Source organism: Equus asinus, chromosome 2 (assembly GCF_041296235.1).
Source record: "Equus asinus isolate D_3611 breed Donkey chromosome 2, EquAss-T2T_v2, whole genome shotgun sequence".
Lineage (NCBI taxonomy): Eukaryota > Metazoa > Chordata > Mammalia > Perissodactyla > Equidae > Equus > Equus asinus.
In genome coordinates, this window is record NC_091791.1 from 106,228,008 (window position 1) to 106,249,114 (window position 21,107).

The window sequence follows — 21,107 nt, forward strand, 5'->3', positions numbered from 1 at the left end:
TGGGTCTTGGCTTGACCCATGCAGAGAAAGCACTTTTTTTTCCTTTAATACAGGGAGGGTGGTCATTATGACTGCTGTTTCTTCCCGATACATTTGGCGTTGGTGGTCAACTGAATGAGACAAGGATTTCTTAGGTCAGTCCATTTTCCCGAATCAGGAGACATAAATCAAAGCTGAGCATCAAAACTTCAGTCCGTCTGTGACTCCGCTCCTCTGTAAATGGGGAAGAGGGCTTCCCCTCTGGCCCTTGGGGAGAAGGCTGCTTATTTGTATTCAGTGATTGAGTTGGGCTCCTGGTGACACAAGCTTTGCTGATGTTTGCAAAAATTATTTGCAGCAGTAAATAATTCTAACGAGAGGACTGCAATAGAGCTTGAAGCTATAGCTATTTCCATAATGTAAGCGAAGCTGGAGAGACCTTTTAGGCCAGCTCAGGACACCCACACACATCTTGTTGAAGACCCAGCTGTTGCCTGCCTGTAATTCTTTCTATGACAGGGAAAGCAGAAACCTTCCTGCTCCCTTACAGATTCCTCACTTGAACTTGAACCCACATTAGAACCCTTGAAAATTTTGATAGAAACATCTTTCCCAGTCTCAAAATAGAAATGCGGAGTTTTAAAAGCCAGGCAGTTTTTTAGGAATTCTTCAGGAAAAATAGCTCTTGTCAAAGGAAAATGTCTCTGTTCAAGTCATCTAGAAGTTTCTAGAGCACTGGAGAATTTGACCACCTCTCTAGAAGGTCAAGACTCTCTCTTTTAAGTTAGACTTCTATTCATGCTTGTTGGTCAAATTTAAGGTAAACATCTTGAATTTCTGGAAAGATCACGTGAAATTTCAAATACTCTTATTGTTGCCTGTATACAAGAACGCCTGCATTTATGTGCATGCTCGTATCCCTTTGTTTAATTTTCATTATGACTTTAAAAATAAATTTAAAAAAATTAGCATCTAGAATTTCTTTAATAATGCCATCGTTTCAATTTTATGAAGTCTGCACGTTCTGTTTTAGGGTTTATTTTGATCAGGAAATAGTCCTTTTGGTGACGGAATATATCAAGTAGCTTGATAGTAATGATATTGGCTCTGCTAGATTCAAAATGCCATTCTGAAGAGCAAAGGGTACCATTTGTGAAAAGTGTTAGGCTACAGTCAGTTTTTCCTCCTGTCTGTTATTAATCTTTTACACTGTTAAAGGACACACTGTAAAATGTGTTCTGCTGCCCTGTTTTAAGGAAACCTTAGTATTTCGGAAGAATAGTCATTTGCAATATCTTCAAATGTTTTCTGAGCAGTCTTTGAAGGTTCAGTAAGGATAGTTAGACTAGTGGCTTCCGTCTTGCTTTTTACCTTTGTTATTGTAATAGATGTGAAAGGCACACCTTCCCCCAGTGTGTGCTGACGCATTGGTTGCTAGAGAGATTCGAGAGCACCCTTACTATTTCCCTGGTACTTCCTCCACGGAGCTGTGGGGTCACCAAACACATGCAATTTACTTGTGGCTGGCTGCTGAAGGGCCAAGTACTGATAACGCAGAAGGACTTCCCCAAGAGAAGGTATCCAAAGCCACCAGTACTTGTGCACAGCACCCAGTTGATTCCAGGTCAGCTCTTCTGGTCCTTAAGCCCATCAGTGGAGTGGTAACGAGGATGCTCAGCCAATGTTAAGAAGAAACCTGCGGAGGGACCATCACAGTAGATGCTGTCAGCCCAGGTCCAACAGGCTGACCAGCTGGCAGAGCCCAGCTTTATACCCATTTGTTGTTTTCTTAGCTTGTGCTTCCCTATTTGCATATTCAACTAACTTTCTTTCATTCAATCCTCTTGCAGGAGGGCATAACATGTCAGTCAGAAAATAGCTGCATGTTGAATCTGTTTGATGTATTGCAAATTTCTCTGTTCTCTGGGTTAGACCCCCAGTTTATACACAGAGATGCTAAGGGGAACTTGCATTCAGGATAATGCTCAAACTGGGACTCTCAGACACTGTGGATGGGAATGTCAATGGGTACCACTGCTTTGTAAACCGGCTGGTGGCACCTACTAGAACTACCTATACTTGTATCCTTTCATCAGATAATTCTACCTAAGAGAAATGAGTACATATGTGACAAGCATAAGAACGTTCAAATTGACATTATGCATGATATCTTCAATAGAAAGCACCCAAATATCCATCAACAGTACAGCTGACCAATAAACTGTGGTATTTGCATACAATGGAATACATCACAAAAATAAAAGCAACAAGCTATTGTATGAAGAAACGTTAGGTGAATCTCACAGACCTGAAAATGAGCAAAAGAAGCCAGAATCAAAAGACTATATTCTGTGCAATTCTGTTTATGTGAAGTTCAAGAACAGGCAAAACTAATAAATGGCAATGGGAATAAGAATGGTGGTTATTTCTGGGTAGTGGGTAGTCACTGGGACAGGCATGAAGGAGCCTTGTGGGTGCTGGGAATGTCTGTGTCATGATGTAGGTAGTGCTTACTTGGCATTAACTTATAAAAAAATTCATTGAGCTTTTCACTTGAGATTTGTTTACTTTATATATATATATATATGTTATAATTCAGTTAAAAACAAGGAAGACTATTCCTCACTGACAGATGTTTGTGAGAGCCAATTGCTTGGTATTCCAGCCTCTTTGGGCTGCACCAGGAAAGGAAGGAATAGGATAGTTTCTCAAGGAACAAGGAAAGTGTTTATCAAGTTTGGGTTTGCATCACACAAAATTATTGGATTGGGGCAGATTAAGCTCCTGAGTGGCTTTTGCTATTGTCCTAGGTCTTCCAGATGACCTCTTCTCATCCCTAGGTTCTTAATGCCCCACCCCAAAGTTCCTGGACAGTCCAGGAATAATGCACCTGGGCAGTCCAGAACATTATCAGTCCTTGGCCCATCCTGCTGTTACTATCTACTTCTTGTGTGTCTGGCTCGCTAGACTGGGAACTCTCAAGGGCAGGATGTTGTTTCCTTGTTTTTGTTTCTACAGGGCCTGGCACCCAGTACTGGCTCCATGAAGAGTTAATGAATTCGTGAAACTCGTGTGGTTCTGAACCTCGTCTTTTGTCACGTTTCTGTAATTAACAATTGTAAAATGCAAATAGATAAATATATATATATATCGGTCAGCATGAACACAGCTCACAATGAACATGGTTCATTTGCTCCTAACTGCTTGTCGTGTCCTATGTTTTCCTTATTCTCCCATTATGATCAATCTGTAAAAATATTTTAAAAAGATCTTGTGGAGGGAGAATAATAGAAACCAAGAAATTTGTAAAGTCTGACTCCTAGGAAAATGTCTTTCATTTTCCAAGTCTAAGAGGAAGGCATTGGTTCCATTTTTCTAGGAATTCAGAGAAGCTTTTGTCTATCCTCCTTACGACAGAACTAGATGGAGCCTTTATGAGGACCTCTGGCACCCACTGAAAGACACATCCCACTGGCCTTTTAGAGCAGCCCAAGCTAGCAGAACTCTGTCTAGCAGGATGGAGTTGGATGTCCCCACAGGTCCTCTTCAAACTTCTCTCCCAGCAAAGGTTGGAGCTTGACTCTGATCTCGAAATGCTGCCTATCATTGGTTGATGTCATTCTATGACAACTGAACTTAGCTTACCCTCTTAGCTTGGATCTGGTGTCTCAGCCCAGAGGCAATGTGCTGGCTACTCTCTGTGTGAACTCTTTGGAGTGGGTCTGCTTTCTGGCTTCTTGAGCTGCCTGCTTCAATTCATGCCTAATTTACTGACTTCAGTCAGGAAAGTACTCCTCTTTGCTTAGATTTACCAAATAATAGTCAAGCCTGCTGGTTTACTTTAACCTCACAGGCTTGACTTAGAGAAATTTGGTCCAACAACATAGAAGCAAGGAGAAAGGGTTATTGACCCTTCAGGAGAGGGGAAGTTTAGCAGGCAGGCTTGCGTTGCTTCATAGGGCACTTAGGCATTTGGGGATGTGGTCCTTATGTATTTATTGTTTGTTTAGTTTGGAGATTGGAGCTGAAGGAATTGGTGATCTCTACAATGAGTTAATTTTCAGCATAATAGGGATTGTTTTTTTTAAGCAGCTTCTTCATGTTGTCCATCTCACTCTCAATATGGGTGCTTCAAAGACTACAGAAAGGCTGTTATAGGTTGAATTGTGTCCCCCCCAAAATATGTTGGAGTCCTCACCCTTGGTAACGTGGAATATGACCGTGTTTGGAGGTAAAGTCTTTAGAGAGGGAATCACATTAAGAGAAGGTCTTTAGGCTGGGCCCTAATGTGGTATGACTGGTGTCCTTCTGAAAAGGGAACATGTGGACACAGAGACAGACACTTAGAGAGAAGATGATGTGAAGAGACGTGGAGAGAAGGCAGCTCTCTCCAGGCCAGGAGAGAGTCCTCAGAAGGAACCAGCCCTGCCAACACCTTGATTTCAGCCTTCCAGCCTCCAGAACTGTGATGATATAATTTCTGTTGTTTAAGTCACCCAATTGGTGACACTTTGTTACAGCAGCTCAAGAAAACTCAAACAAAGACTTGTGAAGGATTTTGATTACAGGACCTAAAGTAGGCTGGTGAATATTGAAAACTTTGGTACAAATTAAGGCCTTTAGAAAGAAGGAGGTGAACAGGTCAAAGAAGCTTGGAAACTCTGATTGTTTTTTAAGTAAGAGATATGATCTGCAGGGAAGATGAATGAGTCAAAACCAGCCCAAGGAAAACTACCACCTGAATAAAGAGAATGACTAAGGTAACAGTAATCCCTCCGCCACCAGGTTCTGGGATGGGCATTTGTGAGTTGCTCCATCTCCGCCAGTGGGTTTGCTGACCCTGGAGCCATGTAAGCAAGTTCTCTCTTTCTTTCTTATTGGTCATGGGAGTTTATTCTTTTTCAGGGTCAATTGGATAAAAACAGTTGCAAAGGCATTTTGAAGAATACACATGGGGTGTTGGACTACCCTTTCTTGGCCTGAAAGTATGGCAAAGGGATCAGGAATCACAAAGAAAACCATACAGCTTAGCTTTTATTCTTCAACAAACATTCCCTGAGTGTCTGCTGTGTTCCAGGTGCTGGCTGGGTGCTGGGGCCCATGCATGGTTGACTAAAAAACACACAGTCCCTGCCCACATGTACTTGGACCCATTGTTTAAGAAGCAAGCTTAGACCTGAGCTGCACAGGGAAAAGCTTAGATTTGCAGAGGCAGGAAAAGACAATGTTTTAGTAATTTGAGCGGCAGCAGGCTGGGGAGGAAACAGTGAGGATGAGGAATGGGGAATGTTTGGGGTGCTGGCGAGACAAAGACCCCCAACCCGCGTCTTTGAGTTGGCTGGTACTCTTCTGAATTCACATGCAGCCATTGTTAGCTTTCCCCAGTCAGACACTTGCCTGGTCTTCTGTCAAAGGTGAGCTCTCAAAAAAAGAGATGGGCTTTGAATAGCAATGTCTGTATTCCCACTGCTGATTCTACCCTGGGCATGAGAAGGAAGTGAGTGAGCCCCAAGACTGGAGGAAAAGCATTTCTTTGGCATATTTCATTTGAAAAGGAATGTTCATTCATTTGTTTCTAGATGGTTCTTTCCTCCCACCTTGACGAAAATTAATTTTTGAAAGTGTATTTCCCCTCAGCAGGTATTTATCTTGAAACAAAGACCAGCCCTTAAAAATGTGTTGCAATATGTACCCTCTTAGGCCTGAAAATGGAGTCTTGAAGAATCTTGTAGATACTTATGAGATTCATGAAAGCCTGGCTCAGCATTACCTCATGCTCTATGAGACCGCAAAGGGGCCAATTCTCAATGGAGAGCTCACCATGTAGATAGGCTATAAGCATGCAACTACCCTCAGATTTCTCCTGCTTCCAGACAGTGGGCTTTTACCCTCCTGAGGATTGCTGGGAAAATCTTCGGAAGCTGCCAGGAGGCCCAATAGCCCTCGGGCACTTTGAGAAGGCATGAAGCTGGGAGGGGCTAAATCTACATCCCACTGCAGGCGTTGGTTTTCCCCTGGGGTGTTATGCCCAGTCCATTTCCTTCTCTCTCTTTCTCTACCCGACCCTTTTCCCTCCTCTCCTACCTGTATATTTGGGCTTTCCAGCAACACCCCTTGGTTGTAAGCACCTGCTTGATTTAGCCCTTTAAGCTGAAGGAATTCAGACCCCTGTTAAATTAATTCAACAAGGAGACCTTTAGACGGATGTGGCGCTAATGTTACGGGGGCCCACGTAAGCAAACCAAAACCTAAGCCTGTAAATGCCTCTAGGTTACAAACTCAAAACACTAAGGACAATCAAATCATAAACAGTCAATTAGGCTTTAACCTATAGCCAATCAAATAATTTCCTTTCTTTGCTTCTGTACTTTCTCTATATGAGACTTTTCTCTGGCTCCTGTCCAGGGAACACTCCTAACCATTTCCGGTTTGACACTGCCTAATTGGAATTGATTTTTGCTCAAATAAACTCTAAAAATTTTCTTGGTTTATCTTTTAACACTCCTAATCTTAACTTCCTATCTGGGAATTTGAGAATTCCAGAATATCACACTGGATGGAATCTCTGACAGAAGATCTGTTTTTCAGCGCCAGCCCGGTGGCGCAGCAGTTAAGTTTGCGTGTTCTGCTTCTCGGTGGCCCGGGGTTCGCCGGTTCGGATCCCGGGTGCCAACATGGCACCGCTTGGCACTCCATGCTGTGGTAGGTGTCCCATGTATAAAGTGGAGGAAGGTGGGCACGATGTTAGCTCAGGGCCAGGCTTCCTCAGCAAAAAAAGAGGAGGACTGGCAGTTAGCTTAGGGCTAATCTTCCTCAAAAAAAACAAAAACAAAACACAAAAAGATCTGTTTTTCAGTATTAGAGCAGCTTTTCATTACCCATTGGATATATTAAAATGATCTATAAAGGTGAAGGAAACCAGAGAACTTTAAACCTGAGAAAGGAAACTGACTTGATTTTTCATTCCTTACGTAGCTGTAGAAGCCTGTACATGTCCCCAGCCCTGGGCTAGATGTGGAGGTAAATGAGACTCCATTCCTGTCCTGAGACCTTAACCATGTAGTACGGGAGAGAAACATCCAAGTGATTACAGTACTGTGCAGCCCTGTATCATAGGGGTTCTCCCAAGAGGAAGGAGGGACCTCTGCAGGGGACAGGGAGCAATAAACAGAGGGATTCAGAGAGGAGCTGGTGTTGGAGCTCAGTGAGTAGGCCAGCCATTCTTGGCCAGTTGAGAAAGGAGTTTTAGGCAGGAAAGAGGAGAGAAAATGTTTGAAGATGTGGAGAGCATGGCGTGTCCAGCAAAGTGCAAGGCGGGGGAGAGTGAAGCCAGCAGGTAGGGTATGATGGAGGTAGGGGCAGGATAGAGGGCAGGAAAGGTGGATTGGGCACAGATCAAAAAGAGCCTTATGTAGAGTCTGGAGTTCATCACGCAGGCAATGAGCAGCATTAGGGGTAACCATAGGGTAGGGTTTGTGTTTTAGAAAGAGCCTGCTGGTGGCAGGTTGGAGGTGGATTAGAGCACCATGAGCCTGGAGGTAGGAACAAGGCTGTAAAAGTCCAGTCTGGTTCCAGCAACCTGGGTGGAAGTGATGTGGCCTCTGCTAGGTCTGTTACTGTGATGTCAGGTGTATTCCTGCTGTAATCTCACCCTCTTACACTGAGAACATCTAATGGGATGCACTCCACTTACTTCAAGATTGACCAGACCAATTGTTTCGTAAGCATACTAGTGGCTCCCTTGGGTATCCTAACTTATCCTTTAAGTTACGGTTATTGCATGGTTGTTGCAACATCTCCCGTGATGGGGACACAGCAGAGAATGAAATGGGCTAAAGTCCCTTTCCTGGAGGAGCTTACATTCTAGTTGAGGGGGACAGAGCAGAAGCAAGTAATCCACATGATGCTAGGGAGCAATGAAGGTGTTGGTCAAAAATAAACATGGGAGGAGACTAGTGAGTGCCAGGGTGAAAGGGGCTTGCAATTTTCAATAGGCACCAGTACGGCTTCAATGAGGTGATATTTTAAGAGACTTGATCCCTGAGGACCTTCACTTCAAGGGTTAAGCTGTAAAGGGAGGCCACCTGTGATCCAGTCGTGTTTGCAGCGGTTCCCTGGGCCCTAATGGTGCCAAGGGGCTCTGCTCAGTGTCTCCAGAGTGAGCAGCCAAGTTGACCATAGAAGGCCTACCTCTGGTGACCAGGCTGAAAGAGGTTCTAACAAGCACTCTCTCTTTCTCAGCTTGGACTGCTCCTGAATGTTCAAAACAACTCACCACTCCCTTCTTAAGGGCCCCAATTTATTTACTGAAAAAGAAAATGTTCAGCTCAGCTGTGGAATCTGTTTTCCAGCGAGGCCCTTGGTCATTACTCAATTTTCCAGCTGGTTTGACTTATCAGGACACAAGCAGGTCACCGGACTGGCCCAAGGCCACACAGTGAGCAAAGAGTTCAGCCAAATATAAACGCAACCTTATTATTATTATTTTTTTAAGTTGCACAGTTTATAGGAACTCTGTAGTTGTGACAGATGGAATGCTAGTCACATTCACTGAAAACTTACACAAGGAGCCTCAGTGAAGAACTCCGCATCTGGCTCAAGGAATATGTATGAATTGGTTTTCCTAGTGCAGAAGACAAAGCAGGAGAATGCGTCCCAGTTAAAAGATCATTTTGCACATGACTTGAAGGATCCCCCACTCAGAGGTCATGGTTCCGGGGCAGCAGCGTTTTGGGTTGGCATCTTGAGATCTCACTGCAGGCTCTCAGCCTTCCACAATTAAATGATCTTTTCTCTTCCTGCCCCCTTCTTCTTATCCCCTTCCCCATCCCCCAGCACCTTCAAGTTCATAACCAAACTATTACAGTGCAAGGGAATTTCTGGGTACAAAGTGCACGCAGTTGCGGGTGAAATCTTAGTGCTAATTGCTGTGAGGTTGAGCTTGACATTAGTTTAGAAAATTTGAAAAGCGACTTTTGGGCATTCTCATTTGTGACTCTCCTTTATGTTTGCATTAACCTTCAGGTTAAGTTTTTCAAGCTAATACATTCAGCTTTGACTATCTTTTTAAGCTACAGAACCCTATCTTCAAATGAAGATTAATGCAAAAACTTGGTGTTGCTTTCATAGACGTTCCATTGGATCTCTGCCCTGTAGACCTCTACATTCTCCTCCCCACCCATCAGCACCCCTTAGTGACTCAGGATGGGACCTTAGGCAATGGCCTTCAGCTCTGTGAGCCTCAGCATTCTCATCTGTCATTTGGACACAATTACATGGACCTCACGGGATCCATGACGATGAGGTTTCATGAAATGATGCACTACAATATGTGTGTTTTTTTGCCCGCAGTACCAAACAATTCTCCAACATCAGCTGGGTATCCCACAATTCAATTCAATCCTGACATTATCTGTCTGGAGACAGCCTCAGATTCCACAGCTTAAGGGCTCAATATTACAGCACTGCTCCCTTCCCTTCAGATGCCAGTTGCAAGTATAGGTTGTCATCTGGGCGTCTGACCAGAGATAGATCAGAGGTTCCCATGACCTCCTCCTTGGGTTCAATTAATTTGCTATAGCGGCTTACAGAACTCAGAGAAACATTTTACTTACTAGATTACCAGTTTATTGTAAAATGATATAACTCAGGAACAACCAAATCGAAGAGATGGACAGGGCAAGGTATGGGGAAAGGGCAAGGAGCTTCTGTGCTCTCCCCAAGCAGGCCACTCACCAGCACCTCCATTCATTCACCAACCTGGAAGCTCTCCGAAGCCTGTCCTTTCCATTTTTCTGTGATGGCTTCGTTATAAAGCCATGGTTGGTTAAATCATTGGCCATTGGTGGTAGAACTCAACCTCCAGCCCTGCCCGCCCTGGTTGGGAGGTGGGGCTGAAAGTTCCAACCCTCTAATCATGTGATTGGTTCACCTGGCAACCAGCCCTCATCCTTAGGTTACCTAGGGGCTTTCCAAAAGTCACCTCATTAACATAAATTCTAAGGGTTTTGGGAGCTCCATTCTAAGAGTGGGGATGAAGACCAAATATATATTTATTATAAATCACAATATCACAGGTATACACAGTGACTTGCATGCTAGATGTTCAATTAGCCTTCCCTTCCCTGACTCATCCTTATTTGGGCTCTAATTGCACCATCTTTATTTTTTGGTCAACACCACTGCTTAAGCCGATCCTTGGATTCACGGGGCTGAAGATCTGCTCACGCCCTTCCCATTCCCTGATGCCACTCCAGACTAAGCCCCTTCACCCCAGGGTGTTCATTTCTTGTTTTTATCCTTTTCCCTGTCTTTTTAGGCACCCCCAACACTGTCATTCCAGATCATTTCCTTCTGGGATCTCTTTTCCACCCCTCCTCTCCAAACCCCCTCAGCCACCAACATAACTTTTTTCCTTTTTAATATGAAAAGTTTCAAACAAGTAAAAGTGGGATGGTATGAGAGAATATTATAATGGATACCTAGATACCCATGAACTAGAATTAACATTTTGCCATATTTTCTTCATCTTATTTTTATTTTTTTTAATTGAGGAAGTTTCACCCTGAGCTAACATCTGTTGCCAATCTTCCTCTTTTTGCTTGAGGAACATTTGTTCCAAGCTAACACCTGTGCCAATCTTCCTCTGTTTTGTATATGAGTTGCTGCCACAGCATGGCTGATGGGCGGTGGAGGTCTGCACTGGGATCTGAACCTGCAAACCTGGGCTGCCAAAGTGGAGTGCGCTGAACTTCACCACTATGCCATGGGGCCGGCCTCATCATCTTAATTTTTTTGCTAAAATATTTTACAGCATACCCAAGAAATTATGACTTTTGTCCAAAAATAGTTCTCTTCGAACATATGCATCACTAAAAAATAAAAATATTTTATTATATATTCATAGTGACATTATCACACCTTACAAAACAAAAACCACGTAATTACTTAATGTAATCTACTGCCCAGTCCACATGCAATGTCTTTTAGTGTTTGGTTTGTTAGTATCGGAATCCAAATAAGGTTGACATGTTGCGTTTGGTCCTCACGATCACTCGTACCCCCTTCCCAAATTCCTTCTGCCAAGACAAAACCTGATCACTAGGTTTATAGTCTCCTCTTCTTTTCCCCATTTGGGAAGAGATCAGAAGGCAAAGTCAGAGAGTAAAGACAATCCCCATCTTGGCAGGATATTTTGATCACTTTGCACTGCATATTTGTAAGTCTAAAGCTCTGCATTTATAATTTAACATGTAAAGCTTTCATTCTTTTGGGAAAGAGACATCCTTTTAAAGCCACTCTCTGAGGATCATTATGAGGAGAATTAAGATGGTGCATGCAGAATGCTTAATACTGCTCAGCACAGAAAATCTTGAAAAGGTTATGGATTCATAATTGGTAATGATGATAATTATGACTATTGTATCTCAGAAAGCAAGTCTTAGGGTGAGCAGTCCTAAGTTGGAAATCTGGGTTTTCTGTTTGTGATCAGGTGTGTTACCAAAGGAACGTCTGTAAGTCTCCCTTTCATTAATCATGAATTGAGGAAGATAACATCTCCTGGCACTTTGAAGAAAAGAGATACTGTAGATAAGACACATATAACATTGCTGGACTTAAAATAGGACTTCAGTAAATGGTACTGTATATGCCTTATATGTAGAATATAAATATTATATCATTCATTACCATCCATCTTATTTCTCTTTCTCTGTCTCTCCCTCCCCCCTTATCCTTATCTTCCCTATCTTTCAATTCCTACTATATGTAGGTAGGAATCCGTATATGTTTCAAGATATACATAGTATAGTAGACCGAATATTTGTTTAGGATTTTAGGTCTGGACTCGTCTTTTAGTAGTTATCTAGTCTTAGGCAATTCTCTCTACCTGCTTGAACACAGCTTATTCATTTGTAAAATAGGAATAATTGTATCTGTTGTGAGACCCTTACAAGGTCAGTGTAATCCTCACATAGCTTCCACATGGATGAGAGGGCTCCTCTGTGAATGGTAAAAGTGACTGCTGACGGGCTGAGTCCAAGGTACACAGAATGGATTTTAAATAAATGAATACAAATTCCAGTGGTATGATTATATTCAGGAAGTAATTCATATGTATTGTCTTTTAAAAAAATCTTGTTAATCTTCCTGGGTTTACTTGCTTTTCTCTGCCATTGAATCATTCCACCAGGAATTCCTATGTTTTGAAAGCCAAGAACCACAAAAATGCTACAGGTGGGCTGAATCTTGGAGATCATGTGTGAAGTAGGAAATCACCTTGATGCAATGCTGCCTCCAAGTACATTATCACGCAACCCACTGCAGAGGTTGGGAACATAAAGACTCGAGTGCTGAATTTAGATGTTTGAATCACATGGTTTTAATAAACTGGTTTAAAACACACAGTGAGAAGCAAGGGGAAAGAGGTGGAGGATTAACATACCTAGCGTGGGTACAAACAGGTTATGAGGAGACCCAGAGTTGATAATGAACGAGGGGGCCAACATATGGAAGGTGCCCGAGGCAAACACACTTTGTTTTTGTGAGACATAGAGACAAGTTTGCTTGGTCACAGCTGTAGCTTACCAGTTGGCCTGCTGGCTTTTATCTTTGTGTCTTAGGCAGAGGACAGGTAGATCCCAAATCCGTGTTCCCAATGAGTGGCCAACTTAAGGCCTAGTGAATTTTGAGTGCCCCAAGTATACTTGGTGTAATTTTGAATATTCCATCCTTCCCACCTACCGGCAGTGCTTGTGCTCCACCTACTTCACCTATCTTTAACGTGTCCCACCAGCTACTTGCGTCTCTACTTTATTTCCTCTATCCTCATTGGTCTGTTTTTCTTGTTTTCTAGAGTCAAATTGAACATCCTTAAACAATACAGCGGACATATATCGCATCATCGCATCATGTACTGCAATTCTTGTGTGAAACAAGCCTGGGCTGAGGACCCAAGCTCAGAGTGGGAGAGGCAGGACTAGACACAGCTCTTCCTGCTCTTAGTCCTGCACACCTTCCGCTATTCCCTCACCTTCCTCCTGTTCTCAGATTGAGATAAGGAGGCTTGAGGGAAAGAATGTAGACGAGGCTCAGCCATTAGAAACAGACAAGCTGCCCAGCACCACCCTGGCTCTTTGGAAGAATTTTGGAGGCAAAGGAATATCAGTGCATGTCAATCTTTTGCAGGCCATAAGACGTAATGGAGAAAAGCCAGATAGACCTGGGTTGAAACCCCAGCATTTCCATTTGGCTGAGTCACATGACACTGGGCGATTTGCTTGACCTCCCTAAGCAGCCTTTCCCTAGCTTATGAAATAAGGGGAATAGAGTTGGGAGAATTATATGAGAAAAGGCATTCAAAGTGCTAATTGTGTAGACTGGCCTTAAGCTGAGTCTCAAACAAATGTGAGTTCTGTTGTTTTCCACATACTTCCTCTCACCTCTTCATTTGAGGCTTCAAATTGTCCCCAAGCCAACAGTGTTCACTGTACTTATCAGACTCCTGCTGCCATTTTGACTCAGGGTGGTGACAGGGGATGATGCTGGGTTTGGGGGCCCCTCTGGTAGTGGAGGAGTTTGCCTTATGGTGGGAACTCTTCTGCTGTGGGTACCACTAGCTGCTTTCCGCGAGATCTCTTTGAGAGATGCTTCATTCTAGACCAAGAGTCCTTCAAAGGACACATTATTGCACTTGGGGCTGACCACCATGGCTGCCAAGGGCAGCGTTGTGCACAGCAGCCCTTCTTGTTCCTTTAGAAGCACTCTGAGCCCCCGGGGTAAAGTTTCCTGTAAGTGTGGGTGTTAAAATGGTTTGTTTTGGTGTTGTTTTTGATATGCACAACTCCTTCCAGAGGCTAAGAAACGAAAAGCCCTGCCAGAAAATCTTCACAGAGGAATAAATAATATCATAACTGCATCTGAAGCCCAGCCGTGCTTCTCCATACTCTCGCCCCCAACACCCCTTCTCTGGTCTCCCACTCCAAACTTGTAGAGGTTTCAGCAAAGAGGCGCTAGGCGGAAAAATGTTCCAAGGCTGTCTTGGCTTAGCAGGGCCCGCCCATGCTAGGATGGGGAGAATTCCAAGATAAACAGGCTGCATTATCACTCCAGACTTTCTTGGCACGAACAGCCCATTTCTAGCCCCAAAACATATTTTGTGTGGATAATGGACAGCCCGTCACAGAGTAAACACATGAGGAGTTTGCAGGTGCTGTGTTCCTTTGTGTTCGCCAACCAGATGTTCTTCTCTGGGACTTGCTTTTAGGCCCCCTGGGCATCCCGAGCTGAACAGAAATGTCACTCTTTCTTGCCCTTTTAATGAAATAGAGCAAGGTTCTCGTGGGAGATTTCCCAAAATGAGCTGTGGGTTTCGCTTGCAAACTATTAATCTATTTGTGTCAATTTCTTTTTTTCCCCCCAATCTGGAGTAGGCCAAGAAACACCAGTCAAAATAAACATGTAAATCTTGACCTTTAAAAAAGTAACTACTATAGCAGAGCTATAAAATTTACCCAGGGAACTCAGGCTGCACAATTCATGCCCGTGTCCTCGCTCTGGCTTGGCATGGGGTGCCATGGGCGCTGCTCACACAGTACTCCAAACCCAGGCCAGGGCGTAAGGGTGCCAATGCTGTTTCTACTGCTCCTGGTCAAGATGTCCAGCATGTTGGGGACACTTGTGGGTGTTTGGACGGCATGTTCTCTCTCTTTTTGGCCAAGTGTGCTGTGTACCAGTGAGTCCGTTTGGAGAAGGCTGAGTGCTTCTAGAATGTCTGACAGATTGAGGGAGGCAGTGAAGTGAATGAACTTAGGTTTAGGAACTGAGTCTCCTTCAAAAGCCACTCTGAAGTTCAATCTCATATGTCTTTAGCCTAGGAAGTTTCCAGCTGGTTCTTGTTGAGCAAGTGTTGGTCTGAGGGCTGAACTGGCTTGACCATAGCAGGGGGAAGATTACATGAGGACCCTTTTGGTATTAAACTTCAGAATTCCTGGGGCAGAAAGGAGCTCTGCATTCTTCCATCCCACCTTCCCCTGTACTGAAGTAGCATCAGGCCATCGCTCCTTAGTTTCTGAGTCTTAGCATCATCCAGTCTTCCTAGGATATGCCCAGTGCGAGGCAGCTTGGGCTGCCTGGGCATCCTGCTGCATCAGATCCTCCAGTCTTTCCCCAGCTGATGATAAAAGGAGGCAGCTTTAAAACGTCCTAGAAGTTAAAGATTGATTGTGGCAAATATACACGGCATGGCTGGCTGCAAAAGAAAGTCGATGTCATATGTGCTGTGTGCTCCTCAAAGCACTGTGGTTATAAGATCTTATTTGATCCTAATTAATAATATCTTATGCTACCATAAGTAGTTGTGGTTTATGAAACACTTTGGCTTACTTTATTCAGGACAAATTTACTAGGCAGGTGGAATTAGGCCCCTTTACAGGCGAATTAACTTGGTCTCAGTGAGTTTATGCGATTTACACAAAGTAATTTGCCAGTCGGTGGCAAAACCAAACTCAAACTTCGACATTTTAACTCTAAATCTCGTGCTTTCCCCAGCAGGCTGAGAGATCACTGGGGTAGGTGCCATCATTCACGTGTTGTAGATGAGAACATTGACCAGAGGTTAAACGACTTTGCCCACAAAAAGTAGTTTGTGACGGAGTCTAAGAAATAACCCACGTTTTCCTATCCCTAGTCCAATCTTCTTTTCAGGTCCCCAGGAAGCTGTGAGGGGGGATTTGTGATGGTAAGAGAGAGTTTGTGATCATAGGAAAATAAACCCATTATATAAATTCTATCCTAGTGGTGGTTACAAATTTGTAGTGTATATATAATATCATTAGGCATAAAATAAAATAGCGGCCAAAAAAAGTCTCTCCTGCTCCTCTGTTCCATTTATGGACTCTATCGTCCAACTATCCCTTTATGTTATTATAATATTTGTGTGTAGAATATGTCTACCCTGTGAAAGCAGTAATTTGGATTCAAAATATGATGGGTAATTATACACGGGAGTTGCACTTGAATTTCCCATCTACCCACAGAAGTGATGGAGTCAGTCACAGCCTTTTGATGAAATGCCTTTGTTTTTCTTTTCAGTTAGAGTTTTATGGGCAAGATTCAAGGGCTGCTCTAGACTGACAGAGAAAATGGTGACTCGGGAATTAGTTCTGTCACATGCAGAAGGACTCGCATCCGTTGCTGTCAGTGTGCATTCAGACGGAGAAGCACATGTACGGGAGATGCAGCAACTCCATGTGACGAGACCTGCTTGGCGGAATGTGGCTATTAGATTTGCTTGGACCGCATCCAAGTGCCCTTGCTATTCAGGGCAACTCATTTCTAAGGTGCAGACCCTTCCTCCCCAGGCCAGGTGGAGGGTCCCTGCGCTGGAGCTTCTCTAACACCCGCCACTTATATTGTCTGGCCTTCCATCTCTTTTGTCAAAGCTTTGTATGTCTGTTTGCATCATGATTTATACACTGAGGGTCTAACACAGTGCCTGGCATTTGGAAGGAACTGATGTGATGCTGTTGAATAAATGCTTGGAGGAATGACAAGCAAACCTGAAACATGGCGTTATAGTGATGGCCTGTGTATCCCCATAGGTCGAACATTCCAACGTTCAATCAAAACTCAGCCCAACCTGGAGGACTATAGTGTTTATTTCTCTAAGCAAAATGGAATAGCTCTTTCCTTGTTGATGGACTTGCTCTTGGAGCAGATTTAAATGTTCTGAACTTTGCTTGATAAAGTTTGAAAGCACCCTCACTGTGGACTGAAATAAGTCAAACTCCTTGTGGAGCTGCCAAGATCTTCCTGTTGATGCCTAACTCTGTGGTGTGGAGTCAGGTCATCTGCCCAAAGCACATTGTTCTCCACGCACTCCTGTTCCTCTGCCCCTTAGCACGTCTTGCTCTCCATCAGGAATGTCCTTCCTCTACCTTTTTGCCTGAGAAACTCCTACGCATATTTGGTGACCCAGATCAAATGCCACCTCCCTTTTTTCTCAAAACGTTTAAAATTCCTCCCCACCATTCCCACCTCTTGCTGGTAACTTTGATAGCATTTTATTTATGTAATAATTTTGTATTGATCACAATTTATTGGAACTATTATAAATCTTTGCCTGGATCTCTTTAAGGGCAGGAGCTGTATTCTATTAATTTTGGTATCCTCCGAAGGCAAGGAAAATGCCTGGTACAGATTAAATGCTTAAATCTCTGTTGGATAAGCAATTGACTGACTGTCTGAATGAATGAGAGAGAAACAGACGTAGAATGACTATTAGATATTTTTAATTTATGAAAAAAGATGAGATGTTTTATCCACAATTTTAGATCAATAGACGTTCCTCGAATGATCTACCAGGTGACAAGCTTCTGGAATACCAGCCACCCAGCTCAGTTCCTGGCAAATATTAGGGGTTTGTTAAAGTTCTGTTTACTGGATGAAATAAATGCATGAACAAATGGTCTGAGATTGTCCTGAAAACACGCAGGTTGACCTTTGGCTTCATTTATTTACTCACTTAGCTTACGTTTAGCAGTCTTTTATTATATGCCTTCCTCCATGCATTTCTTTTCCCTGTCCCTGTCTGATCCCTAAGCACTGGGGATACTAATACCCTTAAGATATTGTGAAAGATGATATAGGGAAGTTTAGAAACTTTGTGAAATATGGTGTCAGGTAAAGGCTCACTGGCTATTTTTAAATCTGACTTTCCTTCCTCAGGTTTCTAGCATCCGAGATCATTAAAAATAGATAGCATTTTAGGCCATTTTAAACACCTATCTTACTTTATTTCCACCATTAATTTTGCTTTTTCTTCCTGCGGTTCTCTGAGGTTGAAGAGAGAAACCTCAAGGTCACTATCGGCATCAGTTTCACTGCTCAGGGCCCACATTCCTATTTGTAGGTTACTTTCTTCTCACATTATGCACCTGTTCATGAAAAGATTGTTTGCAAAACCATATCTGATACTTAAAACTTAGGATTCTAAACCTTGAGACTCTGAGATTAACAGAACCACTCAAGTGTTTGGATTTAAAATGCGGAGAGAATATTCAGGTAGATGGTCTATCTGATGATGAGTTCTAATTCAAGCCTTTTATTGGTATTAGCATTTCAACATCAACTAGACAGCGGAACAACAGTCTCTGCTCTGATCCTAATAATCTCTCCTTTTAATAATCCATCTGGGGCTGGACTGAAAGTCCTTGCTCACCCCAGCATCAGTGCAGCTCAGACCACATCCCCTGCTTTTTATTTCCTCGCCCATTTTGATTTGCTTCCTCATAGCATTTGCATCCATATCTGTTTTCCTTTCTGGATTGCAAGTTTCTTTGAGGCAAGGACTTCCTTATTTATCTTCTTCTTCCCACCCCAAAGCCCACCATAATGTGTAATAAATGTCTGTTGAATAAACACAGACTTTCTCAAAAGGATAATAGACCCTAAAAAGGTACCAAAGACAGAGGCATCCAAGTGTGTTGACATTTTTATTCTGCTTGCATCTTGTTCACACCAATGACTGGAGGCCTTGGGTTTTTCCCTCCCTTCAACCTTCCTTTTCTCCTGGTCTGAGCACTCTGTGTACGCTTGTTAAAAGAATGAAAATGTTGACTAGCGGCGTCACTGTCAAATCTCAGGGAGTGAGGAAACAAGCCTCGGAGGGCCTGGCTCTGCTTTCAAAGGCACCAGGCACAAGGCTGCTGGTGCAAAGCCCCTTGTGAAAGACAGGCCTGAGTGCTTGACAAGCTGCAAAGGCATACGCTTTCAGTTTTGCTCTGAAACAGTGTCTGAAATCAATACCCATCGCTCAGAACGTGGTAGAGGACCGCAGGCTTGAAGGGCTGCCTCTGACATTTCAAGAGCATCCTGGCTGTCCCCAAGGGTGGTCTGGCTTCATTCAAGCCCAATGTGGTGCTGGGGGTGGGGAGAGCCTGAGCTGGTTGCTTCAGAAATCCTGGAGGAGGTTTCGATCTGTGAAAGCCAGTGGGGAAAAAAGAAGATCTGACACCCTTGGCTTGTGTTTTCTTCTAGCAGGGCCTGTTTTAATTCATCAAATTGATTTGTAGAGCTGATGTCATAAAAAGAGTGATTCATCTTGCTGCTGGGCAAGAGAAATGAAGCAAAACCGGCCTTTCTTGGCAGATCTGTAGGGCTGACCCATGCAAGAGGTGGATGTCTGGCCTCCCTGGTGGGCAAGGATGCCCATGGGCAAGGACACCAATGAGCTCCTCTTCTATGTTCCTTGAGATAGCATGTGCAGAGTCCGGCACAGTGTCTGGTGTAGTGTTGATGCTCCCAAGTGTTAGAGCCCTTCTTCAATGTCACATCAAAGTCTTCAATTGGAATTAAAATAGGTGTGTCCCCATTTGAAGGAAGACATACATGAGGCCCATGTATGTTTATGAGGTAGGGAGCTATGTTTGGCACTTCTCATTGGGCCAGTTAGCATCCAGTTTCCCTTGTGGGGAAACCGCTTTTCTCTCTGATCCCTTTTTTTACTGCAACTCCCAGCAGCCCCAATTATTTATCGAATGTATCCTGAGACTCATCTCTCTCCTGAATTATATAACAGGGCATCCTAATTGGTCTTTCTGTCCCCAAATTCTTCTGCCTCTAACTAAGTCCCTCTTCTGCTTTCAGAGTGCTCATTATAACTCAGACAGGATCATCCTCATTCCCAGTGATACTTTCCAATGCTTCTCATTATTATTTATAGAGTATTTCCAAAAATATTTGAATTGAGTCATTGCTTCTTTGCCTCAGCCCACATACCAAGCCCTGTCTCTGGCCTGCCCTTTTCATAGATTTCTTTTCTAAGAATGTAGGACTATTTGTCCCATCTCAGACATCACTGGACTGTTAAGTCACTTGCATGGCAAGCTCTTCTCCATCTGTCAAAACTCTGCTCAAAGGCCATTTCATTTCTGTAACTCTTCACGCTTCTCTGACATGAATAATTAATCATTCTACCCCTTTCTGATCCCTCATAATGTTTCATATACCTTTATAGTAATATTTACTTGTGTGATTTTATTATTAATAGTCATTTTCATAAAATCTTCTATAATAAGCTGTGAAGGCAGGAATTCTACCTTAACTTATACTTGAATTTCTTGTGCCCATCATGGTGCCTGCTAGCTGTCTAGTGGGTGCTTTGATAAAAGTCTGGAATGAATCTTCAAATTTGAGGCACGTAGGTCCCTTGGGTTTGACCATCCATGAATATAACATATTGATATTTATTGGTTACTGCTGCCACTTTGGAGGTTGGCTATAGATATTATGCCATCTTAAAATCAGGTCCCATTGGATTCTGGCATTAAAAGTTTCTTAACATGCTTCTGATCAATGTACTTCTTTTGATTTGGAATGGTGCTTCTTAAATTTTTTTGTTGCCAAAAATTCTGGGCCCTGATGCATGCAAAATTCTGCGTATATTCATAAAGTGTCCATGGACTTCCTGAAGTCTATCCAAGAGATAGACTCACTTAGAAATCTCTAATGGAAAAGAAATTTTCAGAAAGAGGACTCCATCTTGATTTTTTTGCTTGATGACTTATCCATAGGGAAGATAGGCTTATCTATGGAAAAGCTAGTTCTGATGATTTGTCTTTTCATTACCTGGGACCAGCCTGAGACTAACTTGTCAGGCACTGAAATCAGCATGATCCTCGGGTAGTTGCAGGATTTCATGAGACTGATCTAAGTCATTGCTTCCATGTTAACTTGGCTGCAAGAGAAACCTTCAGTCTCTTCATCTCCATTCTCCACCGGTGCTGAGGCATAATTCCTGATGGACAGGAGCACAGGCTCTGGAGTCAGAGTGTCGGGGTTCCAGTCCTGGCTCCACTAAGGGGTGTGACCTTGGACAAGTTACTTACTCTCTTTCAGCTTCAGCTTCCTCATCTGTAAAGTGGCAGTAATACAAATGGCCATGGGGGATAAGATCACAGTATGCCACATCATAGAACATCAAAAGATCTATGTAGAAAGCTTGGCTTGGTGCCTGGTACAGCTTGAAAAAAATGAGCCATTTAGCATGATTACTTTTATTTGATGCTCTTTGCATTAGCAGTCATCTCTTCTAGACTTGGTCTTGATTTATTTTTCACCCATTTGATAAG

At 43.2% G+C, this 21,107-nt stretch overlaps 1 long non-coding RNA gene across 23 annotated transcripts in view; it reads left to right on the plus strand.

Annotated features, from left to right (window-relative positions):
- LOC106832101 (uncharacterized) overlaps nt 1–21,107 on the plus strand; it is a 225,347-nt gene that overhangs the window by 131,198 nt on the left and 73,042 nt on the right. Inside the window, exon 14 of one of the 23 annotated variants that reach the window (XR_006521743.2) lies at nt 16,069–18,192. The exons of 21 other annotated variants lie outside the window; for them this stretch is intronic. This is a non-coding gene — a long non-coding RNA (uncharacterized lncRNA). Of the gene's footprint in view, nt 1–16,068; nt 18,193–21,107 lie in introns of those variants that run through there. One more of the 23 variants, XR_011497566.1, reaches the window with a different exon arrangement.